Consider the following 12,446-nt stretch of genomic DNA (forward strand, 5'->3'; position numbering starts at 1 on the left):
CCCTAAAAAAACAAATGCCAAATGTCTTCTTTGATATAAGGAGAGTAACTAAGAACAGAGTAGGGACGAAGAGCATGAGAAGAAGATTAACATTAAACAGAGATGAGAGGTGGGAGGGAAAGGGAGAGAAAAGGGAAATTGCATGGAAATGGAAGGAGACCCTCAGGGTTATACAAAAGAACATACAAGAGGAAATGAGGGGAAAGGGAAAAATAATACAAGGGGGAGAAATGTAGGTCAGTAGAGGAGGTAGAGACAGAAGAGGGGAGGGGAGGGGAGGGGAGGGGGGATAGTAGAGGATAGGAAAGGTAGCAGAACACGACAGTCACTAGTATGGCAATATGTAAATCAATGGATGTGTAATTGATGTGATTCTGCAATCTGTATATGGGCTAAAAATGGGAGTTCATAACCCACTTGAAGCAAAGTGTGTAAGATGATATATCAAGAACTATGTAATGTTTTGAACAACCAACAATAAAAAAAAAAACAGGTTAAATATATTGATGACATTTTGTTGATTAGACAAAATGAGTGAGAAGCAAGTGATCTAGATGTATTGGTAAGACAGTTCCTTGTCAGAGGTTGGGATATGAAAATGCCTAAATTTCAGGGACCATATACCTGAGTGAAATTTCTAAAGGTCTAGTAATATGTGAAATATCGCTTCTAAGGTAAAGGATAAATTATTGCATCAAGACTCTTTTGCACTAAGAAAGAAGTACAATACTTAATAAGCCTATTTTTGTTTCATTTAGTGAACTGAGAAGCATATAGCTTTGAGTGAGGCTTGGAAAACATAAAGCTTTTTGATTACTTAGAGTCTGCTGCTAAATCTTCTCTGTTATGTGGCCGAGAACCATCTGATCCAATGATTCTTGAATTATTAGTAGTAGATAGGGATGCTAGATAGAGCCTTTGATAGTACTACCCAGGTCAACTGCAGTGAGGCATTTTAAAAAAAATTGGAGTATTTTCTTCCCATTTTATGTAAAGAACTACTCACCTTTTGAGATATAGTTCTTGACCTTCAAATGTGCCATAGTAGAAATTAAACACTTGACCAGGGCAGCAACTTACCATGCATGAGTGGCCTATTATGAACTGGCTGTTATCTAAAAAAAAAAAAAAAAAAAAAAAAAAAAAAAAAAAAAAAAAAAAAACAGAAAATAAAGTGCAACATTTATGTGTTTTAGATTTTTGTTGCTGTGAGTGAAATATTCCAGATTAAGAACTTAGATGATGAAAAGTTTATGTTGAGTTTGTGGATTCAGAGGTCTCATTCCATAAACAGCTATACCCATTGCTCTGGGTCCAAGATGTGGTAGCACATCATGGAGGAAGGGCCCAGTGAAGAAAAGCTGTTCATCTCATGGTGGGCTGAGGAAATGGAGAGAGAGAGAGAGAGAGATGGACCATAAGGAAGAAATTATAGGCTGTGTTCCCAGTGACCCACCTCCTCCAGCCACACCCTATCTGCCTATATTTACCACCCAGTCAGTCCATTCAAACTAGGATGGACAGATGAGGCTATAGCTCTCATAATCTAATAATTTCACCTCTGAAATTACCAGGAAATTTTAGGGGACACATCACATTCAAAACATAACTTCTGCCCCTGGCCCCCAAAAGCTAATGTCCATTTAATAATACAAATAAAAATGCATTTAGTACATCTCCAAGAGTACAAGAGTTTTAAAAATTCTGGCATTGCACAAATGTCCAAATTCAAAGTCTCTTATGACACAGGCAAGGTCTGTCAGACCTTGCAAAAACTAAAAGCAAGTCACTTATATCCAAAATGTAGTGTCATAGAGCAGACATCCCCATTCTAAAACAGAGGAATAGAGACATTGTAATAAGGGATGGGACCAAAACAAGACTGAAACCCAGATAGAAAAACAGGTTCCAGAATTCTTCCAGTAATTCCATGTGCAGCATCTAGGACACAATGGGTCTGAAGTGTGCTCCCCAAAAAACTTGGGGAGCCTCACCCCTTTAGCCTTACCAGTTTCAGGACATATGGACTCTATTTTAGCCTGGTTGTTTCTGCAACCAGTAGTTGTTTTATTGTTGCTGTGGTCATTGTTGTTTTTCCAAACAGTGCATATTTCTGGCGTTTCTTCCTTCCTGGTGGTCTCTATTCCAGCTTCAGCTTCACCTTCATGGCTTCACACATTGTCCATTCAAGGAAAGCCAGAATGGCTGCCACCTCTGCCACATTATGCCTGGCCTCTTGGGCCTTCCTCTGAAATCAAGACGAAAGCCTCATGATCCCTTAACTCAAGTATCCTCCATTTCTGCAGAACCAGAACCATGTGGGTGTTGTCAAGGTCTGCTGCCAGCTCATGAAGTAACTGGGTTCCCAGGAACAATGATTTCTGCAGCCTCTTAGTGGCTGTGCAGCTCAGCAGCGTGAAGTAACTTCCTAGACCCCTTTGTATGAGCAGAACACACCTTATAATATCTTCTCAAAAGAATTTTCTCTTTTGGAAACTGGAACCTTTACTGAGTGTGGTCTTGCAAATTCCTGAGATGTCCTTGAGGTATCTTTTCTACTGTCTCTGTGAAAAATACTTAGCATCTCTTTAGGGGCTATAATCTCTTCAACAAGTATATCTTCTTTTGGACCCAGCTCTACAAGCCATTTTTCTGGACAAACTGAAAGTTAAATTCTTTAACTCTGTTTTCATTCCTGTTTCTCACAACAAATTGGTAAAATCTGCTGGTTATATTCCTGGAAATCCCTGAATACTCTACTGCCTTGAAATTTTCTCTGCCGGCTTAATTTTTCCATCACACTCATTTTCAGCCTCACACAAAGTTTCAGAACTTGGGTGAAATGTAACCAAATTCTTTGTCAGATTATGACACAAGTAGCCTCTTCTCCAATTCCCAAAAGAGAACTCATTTCCCTCTGCAACCTCATGAGCACAGTTCATATTCCTGTAGGCACTTTGGTGTTCTGAGTTTCCATGAGAACTGGGCATTAAGCTTTGATTATAGCATTCTAAACCTTTTTTAGCTTGCATCTCTAAACTTTCAAATTTCTTACTTCAACCTAGGTCCAAAGTCTTCTAACCACAGTCAGATTAGTCACAGCATTGACCATACTTCTCGGTACCAATTTCTGGTTTACTTACTTTTTCACCACTGTAAACAAAACCACTCAATGAAAATCAGAGGAGGAAAAATTCAGAGCATGTGGTTTCAGAGGTCTCCATTCATATTGGCCAAATTCATCACTAAGGCCCCAAGATGAAGCAATATATCATGGAGTGGGGAGAGGATCTCAGTGAAAGAAAGCTACTCAGTTCTTGGCAGGGTCAGAAAGCAGATCAGAAAAGTGGCCATAAGGAAAATTCACTCTTCTATGGCATGTCACCAGTGACCCACTTCCTCCAGCCATACCCCACCTGCCTATAGTTAGTACCCAGTCAGTCCATTGAAACTCGGATGGAGAAATTAGGATGGAATGCTCATAGTTGAATCTTTCACCTCTAAATATTCCATCATTAATTGGAATTTTTGGGGAAACCTCAAATCCAAGGCATAATATATGCCAACAATGCATTATGTAATGAAAATATTGTATATATAATCAGGCTTAAATAACCCTGAAGGCATTAATAAGTTATAGAAAAATGTGATTAAAATATCTATGTTTCTAACTCTGCTGCACTACCTTCTCCACCCCAGCAAGTACTTTTAACTTCATGGAGGGTTATTTATGATCAGTTGAAAGGAAAGAAAGAATTGGGTCTTGTTTACAGATGGTTCTTCTTGATATGCTGGAATCAGTCAAAAATGTACAGCTGCAGTATTATGGTAACCTATCTGAGACTTTCCTACAGGATAATAATAAAAAGAAATCTTCCCAGAAGAAATCCAAGCAATACATCTAGTTGTGAACTTTGGAAGGACAAATGGTTATATGTATAATTATCTTGTTGTTCATTGAATGATCAAGCACTTGGAAGATATATAATATGAAAATTGATGACAAAAATTTAGAGAAAGAAATATGTGGATAGATCACTAAGAATGAGAAAAAAAGTGAAGATGTTTGTATTCTATGTGAATATTCCTTAAATGGTAATCTCCACAGAGGAAGATTTTGATAATAAAGTGAAAGCGATGATCTGTAATATGGATAGTAGTCATGCCTGTTATTTCTCAATGGACTCATAATTAAAGTGTCCATAAAAATACAATGAATGAAATTCACAGAATTAATAGTATGGACTTTTACTCATAAATGATGACTTGGGTATGGCTATTGTTAAGTGTAGAGTCTGCCAGCAGCAGCAGAGGCCAACACTAGGCTCCCAATATGGCATTCTTTCTCAGGGTGACCAGAAAGTCGCTTGGTGGCAGGTTATTATCTTTCCATCCATCATGGAAGATCACAGCACTTTAGGCTTATTGAAATAGACATTTTTACATATAGGTTTTTCCCCCCTGCACACAATGCTTCTGCCAAAAGTACCACTTACCTATCATCCTTGTATTGTACACATTACTTCTAACCAAGAAATTTCCTTCACAGACAAAGAGGTATGGGAAAAGGTTTATGCTCAAGGATTTACTGTCTTTTACTGTGTTCCTCACCCTCCTGGCTTGATAAAGCAGTGAATTAGCCTTTAGAAACTCAGTTAAAATGTTAGCTAGATGTCAATATCTTCCAGGGTATTGTCTCTGTTCTGTTTTAAAAACTTCAATGACTTTTTATTTTTTAAGCATATAATAATGGCCAATATTCTTACCAGGTATCAAGAAGAACCTTGGCTTTCTTCTTTTAATGCATCCTGTATATGATCTCACCTAACATTATGAACACTTTCTAAAGAGTCTCATTTAATGAGTAAGTTTAAATAGATCAAAACTATTTTCAGAGATTTTTTTGAGGAAAAGACCAGGACTTTGTTATATAAAATCATGCATTTTACATGAAAATATTTTAAAATACTATGATTGTGACCAGAGGCAGATTTCCAATTTCCTATGTGTATTGAGAGAAATGTGACAGATTTTTTTTTAATGTTGGACTGGAAAAAAATACATAATTGAAAGGTTGGATGGAAATGTTAGTCTTATCCCTGGAGATTGGTCAGGATGTTGGGTGACATCTGAGGAGATTTGAAGAAGAGATTAGAATGATTATTTCATGGAAATAAGAATTCTGTTGTTACTTGTAATTCAATGACTCTTTTACTTATTCCTTTATGCTTGTTTTTTTTTTTTTTAACCTTTCTCCGTGAGTGGACAAGCTTAGTATTCTAAGAAGCATTTTAGGGAGATAACTTTTCGATTCTATACTTATTGGCCAGTAATGAGGTCAATAGACTTTTAGCTCTGTTTGCCCTTCATGGTGCCATAGGACACACTAAAACTTAGTTAAATATATCCCCTTATAAAATGAGAAAAATAAAATTAATACATGCAGTTTTACCATTAGTGCTAATAATTGAATGGAAAGGATGATAATAAGACAGTCTACCCTTGTCATTATTAGCACTTGGAATCAATAGCTAAAACACCAGGGTGAGATTTTCTTTTAATTTAGAGCAGTGGTAGTCACCTAAAACTCAAATAAATTACTTAATTTCTGCTGTCTGAAACTTAATAGCCAGCATTTAATCTACATTTCACTCCTAAAATCCAGCAACAATCATCATCATTATGATATGTGGATGCTTAGCCCAGCATCCACCTTCAATATGGCCACTCTCAATGATGGGACATAGGTTCCATACTATATTCAAAGAAACAGTTTTCCTTTATAGAATGAGAGTAGGGAACAGTATGGACCAGTTTGTTCATTTGTTTATCTATGGGTCAGTTTATTTATTTCCATGTTCAAAAGAATGGTTATCAAATTTCAACCACTATAGTTAATCATTCCTCTATTAATATTCATTTATTATGCTTCTGTTAAGGGGTTATAAATTTTCTTTTAATGAGTAGATGTCTGAAGGAATTCAAGTAATCAGAGGAGTAAAGTGGTTTAGTAAAAATTACACATTAATAAATAGATCTGTTTTAAGGTCTGCTCTTACTAAATTGAAATAGTTATTCCACCCTGCCTTCTTTAACTTATAAAGACATAGTTTACATGTCATGCAGTTTGCATTGGTTTTTCATTGAATCACTGAATAGGGATGTGTTTTCCTTAATTTTCACATATTTATAACTTTATTGATTTTCTTATTTTATAAATATATAATTTCATTGTGTTGCAAATGAAGAATATGTTTTCATGGTTGTATCCAATTAAATACATTTGGTAGTGTTTTGTGGCCTAATATGTGGGAAATCCTGGAGTATATCCCTTACTACAAATTAACTTGAGAAAAATGTGCATTCTGCTGTTGGTGAGTAGAGTGTTTTATATAGATAGATGTCTTTTGGATCCAGTAAGTTTATAGTTTTTAATCATCTAGTTCCTTGTTCATTTTCTGTCTAGTTTCCTGTCCACTATTGAAGTTAGTGTATTGAATCCTATAATCTTTAATGTTGGATTATCAATTGCCCTTTTATTTTTGTTTAATTTATTTAATGTGTTTATAGTTTTGTTGTCAGGTACATATAGGTGTATAATTATTATCACTTCTCAAACAACAGACACTTTTATCATTATAACATGTTCCTGTTCAAATGTAGTAATGCTTTTCTTTAATGTTTATTTGGTTTGATATTATAATGTACATCTACTTTTATGGATGTTGTTTATGAATTTTAAAAAAATAGTTTTACTTTCAACATATTTATATCTTTGCATCTAAAGTGTGTCTCCTTCAGATACCATGTAGCTAGACAAAGTCTTATTTTTTAAATCTAGTCAAAGTAATAATAATAAGAATTGTATTAGTTTTCTGTTGCTTTGTTAATATATCTGACATAAACCACTTAAAATGAATATATATTTTGACTCATAATTTTAAAAGTTTTAGCCATGTTCATATGATGCCATTGTTTATGAACCTGTGGTGAAGCAGAACATCATGGTGGAAAGGTATGGTTGAGTACAAATGCTGACTGATGGCAGATGGAAATCCAAAGGAGTGCAAGAAAGAGGGAGAGGTAAGATAAGACATACCCTTCAAGGACCTATTTTCTCCAAATGGGCCCTACCTCCTAAAAGCCCATGTAGCTATGAACACATTAATGGAATTCCTGAATCCGTTGATGAAACAGACAGAGCCTTCATGAAACAATGATTTCCCAGAAGCCGCACGTCTGCATTGAGGACCAATGATTCTTTGGGAGACATTACAGATCCAAAATATCTACAAACACACATAGACACACACACACACACACACACATACACACACTTTTTTTATTTTAGTATTCTTATCCCATTTTGGTCTCTTTGTTGTTTTATTATCATTACTGTAGTTTCAAGTTACTATCTGGTTTTATTTCTTTATTTCAGTACACTCTTTCTTCCATTTATCTCTTTTGCTTTAAATTGGTTAAGCAAGGAAAAAAAAAATAAATAATTAATCCAAACTCTGGTTTCTTCCAAATGCAATTTCTATTGCCTGTGTTTGTTTTGTTTTTGTTTTGGGGTGTGTGTGTGTGTGTGTGTATGCATCATACTATCTCATTCTTTGATTATCTCATAGTCTTTCTTTTTTAAGATAGGACACTTGAGGTAATATATTGTGACAACTGATGTTGTTTCCCCATCCCCATTGTGGCTTCCCATGGTTGGTCTTTGCTCAGTCACCCATTATTTGAACATATTATTTTAATGTAGTTCATTTTCCTTTGTGAGAGAACCTTCTTGTCTTCTACTCAAGATAGAGAAGTCCTATCCATCACTCTGTTATGTTGGGATAAACCTTTGGGCAGCATTGTTATATTTGCTCATCTCTTTCTCTTACAGGTGTATTAAACCATCTGACTCTGATAATATTACAAAAAAATTGTTAGCCCCTGCTAATCACTCCATGATTGCCATATTGTTTTGACAGTTTCCTGATAGCATAGTTTCCTTGAAATCTGGTCCAATTTAATTTAGTCCCTTTACAAGGGAAATTTTCAGAAGAGTGTTTAGAACTTATTCCAACTTCAGTAGGGACTTCTCTTTGATGTGGCACTTTCTTTTATTCTCTTTGTTTAAATTCTGGATGGTCTACAGTATAGTTTCATGCTCTTATAAAGTGAATAGCCACCTCCTCAACATCTACTACAACAAACTATTGTTTTCTTGAAAATGCTCTTGTATTCAAACTTTCCCATTCAGTTTTTATGAGGGTATATTTATATAGTCTCACTCTCTTTCTTTCTTTCTTTCTTTCTTTCTTTCTTTCTTTCTTTCTTTCTTTCTTTCTTTCTTTCTTTCTTTCTTGTCTGCCCATCACTCTGGGCAAATCCTTTGTTCTAATGTAATATGACAATATTTTTCTATTTCTTTCGTGAGCTGGGTTATTAGGTTCTAGTGTACTCAGATTTTCCTCTGCACTATTCAGTAAGCTAGAGAAAGTGATTGGGGTCTTAGTACTCGAAGTGCCTGGATTTTCTGCCTTACGACTAGGAGCTGGATATAGAAAGGAGGAAGCCTAGATAACTCAAACATTATTGTTTAGAATATTTATAACATTGGGCTTGGAGAGTTGGAAAAACTGACAATGTACCCCTCAACCCTTTGAGATAAATTAGCTCTTGCCTAATATGTAGACAAAGAAGGAGACTGTGCTCTTGAATTTTCATTACAATGAATGGATGGGGGATGGGTTTGGGCTCCATAGTGGCTCAGATACCACCATTTTTTGCAGTTCTTACTATTGATATTTAGTTGATTTTCTTGAATATATATTTCTTAATTTGCTGTATATCCTTAGAACAAATTACATAGATGTAAAATGTCTGTGTGATTGTATAATAATTTTCATCCGCTAAGTTTGTTTTTCTGTGGGAATGATCCACAGAACTCCACACAATACCATTCTGAAAGCTGTTCTCCCGCTATTTTGACAGTACTGCATGCTTACAATACCCCTTAATACCACCATTGGCAGGCAATTTCAGAGTGAACTATGTAAAAATCCCCAAAATATTATTAAATCAAGAAAAAAACACAGAAACATGTACAAATATAAAATGTCTCCCTACCTAATGTGCATCATGTAATATATTTAATTCATTTTAACTTTAGATTTCCAATGAGTCACTCATATTTCTGTGATTAACACTATCATTATAGCTATGATTAGTTATTCTCCATCTATATTTTATTTATCTTCACATTTATACCCAAAGTAGTTAAGAGATACTTGCACTACTTAAGTAAACTCAACCTAATTGGTCTGAAGATATTCCTTTTTCTTTTCTTTTTTATCTTTTGACATGATGCAATTTTATCGATGCATTGTAATTATATGTAAGAGTGAGAGTTACTGTATACTAATAAAACAGGTTAGAGCAAAATTCAGTTGAATTTAGGAGAAAACTGAGAAAAATTATATGCAATGCTATGTCATGTGTTTTAGAAATATTATCTTTATATAAGATAACAATTATTTTAATTTTATATTTTATAATATATATGTAATCCAGTAGAATTAACTTAAATGTATTTGGAGACAGAGATGGAAACTATCTGGACTCTAAAGCACATATTTTGAGAGAAAATACCTGGAAATTATTTCTGTAGCCTACCATGAGTAATAGAACCATCACAAATGGCTCATAATATTGTCCACACTAATAATTAAAAGAAACTGAAATTCAAGATAGTCTTATCAATCCTTCTACATTGTAGACATTGAGAGGTTTTACAATAATTGATAGAAGGAATATATCTGTATGGATGAAGAGGGAGGTTAAAGTAAACTGAACAATAATAACAAATACTTAAACTGATAAAAAAAATACCCTAAGGTATATCTAAAGTCAATTTTCTGTAGTAACATAATAGTCAACCATTTTAACGAAGGTTTTATCATTATTTAGAATATATTCATTCAAGACATTCAAGAATAAAATAATATTCCAAAATTTAGCATTAGCAGAATATTATATATGAATTTTATGCAAAAGTTGGGCCCTATGTATAATACATGCAAATTACTAGCAACCAAATATCTGGAGAGGATCTATTAGAGGAATCAAATTTTGAGTTTTCACACAGTAAACTCAAAATGCAGAATGACAGCCAATACCACAAGGTATTTTAGGAAAAATTATGCAAAAAAAATTCTCCAAATTCAGGAAAATTGGATAGGCTTACATTTTTGCCTCAAGGCATATTCTTTAAAAAACATAGTTTGTAAATTTAATATTTTATTCAGGTTTATTGGAAATTTATAAGAATTTATGTACCATGGAAAATATTTTTGAAGTATTGTGAAAAAAAAAAAGGAAAACACATGTGGTCTCTGGGGGTGGAGGATGTTAAGGAAAACAAATTACTTTAAGGCAATGTTTAATTTAATTAAAAGCATCCAGATGTTGTTAGTGGGGTGTTGTCTTTGCTCAACAAAAAACATAAAAACACACTGAAAACTTTATGGATTACATCCATTCACTTTCAATACAATAGTCCACAATCATTAGTAAATCATCTTTATAAACTTATTAAGTTGAGGAAACCTTCAACAAATTTAATAGCTCAAAGTTTTTAATGATTGCATTTTAAATGTGTATGTTTATAAACAATGGGTAATTGATTTCTCTGATAAATTGTGATAGATAAACACTAAAGAATTTTCAACACATGACAATTTATAAAGAGGAGATTGTAACTGTTTATATTAACAACAGCTTTTGGGGCTAAATCATATGGAAAGCACTTTGTTACTTGACAAAACAGTTTTGGTGTATGACTTAAAAAAAAAAAAAAAGTTTTGTAACATACATATCCCAGTAGCAGAGTTCAACAGTTATTCCTTGAATAAATTTTTATTATCAAATATAATAAATCATTTATTAAGATGGCTTGGTAAGAATGCTGAACACACTTACATACTGAAATTTGAAAAAAAAAAAAGTTTTGTTTTAAAAAATAACTTCCCAGCCTTCTCTAGTTTTATGACAAATTTAGATTTCTTAATTAATTTCCAGAACTACATAAATTTATTTCACAAATGGGATTGATGTCACAATACTAAGGACTTAACAATGGTTATTTATTTCACTAAATTCTTGTTGAAAAAAATTCCAGCTTTTAGAACAAAACTATACAATCTCCATTTGTTAACTCTTTAAATTGGGAAAGTTACTAAAACAGAATGTTTCAGTATTCTTAAATATAAATTGTTCATAAAAGAAATTATGAAAACTGACATAATTTCAGAGATATTAAGACAATCTCTAAGGAATAATATATTTTCACTTAAGTATTGGTTTACTGATTTTTTATAATGTATTGAATTTTTTCACATATTTTGTCTATGTATCCCCACACATAACTGCACTTTATATGTGCAGCTATTTTTCTTCTTTTACTAAGACTGTTGCTTATATTTATTGTGAGTAGATAACATGACAGAAATGGATAATGATTTAATAAATTGAAGATAATTATTACTATATTTACTATATTAACATCTAGGATTTGATTTTTAATGCATTATAATTCTTATTACACATATAGAGCACAATTTTTCATATCTTTGATTGTATACACAGTATATTCACACCAATTCATGTCTTCATACATGTACTTTGGATAATAATGATCATTACATTCTACCACCATTTATAACCCCATGTCCCCACCCTTCCCTCCAACCCCTCTACCCTATCTAGAGTTTGTCTATTCCTCCCATGCTCCCTATCCCTACCCCACTAAGAATCAGCCTCCTTATATCAAAGAAAACATTTAGCATTTATTTTTTGGGGGGGAGGGGAATTAGCTAAATTCACTTAGCATTATCTTCTCTAACTCCATTCATTTACCTGCAAATGCCATGATTTTATTCACTTTTATTGCTGAGTAATATCCCATTCTGTATATATGCCACTTTTTTTATATCCATTCATCTATTGAAGGGCATCTAATTTGGGGTTAGTAATTGTTGGTAACTAGCATTTAAAAGACATATGGGTTGTGACTTTTTTTCCCTTTCTCTTAATTATAAGATGCTCAAATTTTACATGAGTAGGGAATCTGTAGCTCATTTTCAAACTCAAGGTGTTCAATTTGTCATAGGTCTTTGAACTTGAAGTGTTGCTTGGCCCTTTCAGACACTGAAGAAACAATATAATGCTGGTCTGGACATGTATGGACCTTCAGTTCTTCATCACCCGAATAATTCACACATACATGCAGTAACAGTAGTGTTCATATTATCAGAATACATATTTTGTAAATAATATGTGTCTATGTATGTTAAAGTACAAGTAACTAGTATTATTCATTTGGGAAAAAATATAAAATTCTGTCCTTTATTTTTAAATTTTAGTTTTAGGTGGACACTGTATCTTTATTTTAC

Source organism: Marmota flaviventris, chromosome 4 (assembly GCF_047511675.1).
Source record: "Marmota flaviventris isolate mMarFla1 chromosome 4, mMarFla1.hap1, whole genome shotgun sequence".
NCBI classification, from domain to species: domain Eukaryota; kingdom Metazoa; phylum Chordata; class Mammalia; order Rodentia; family Sciuridae; genus Marmota; species Marmota flaviventris.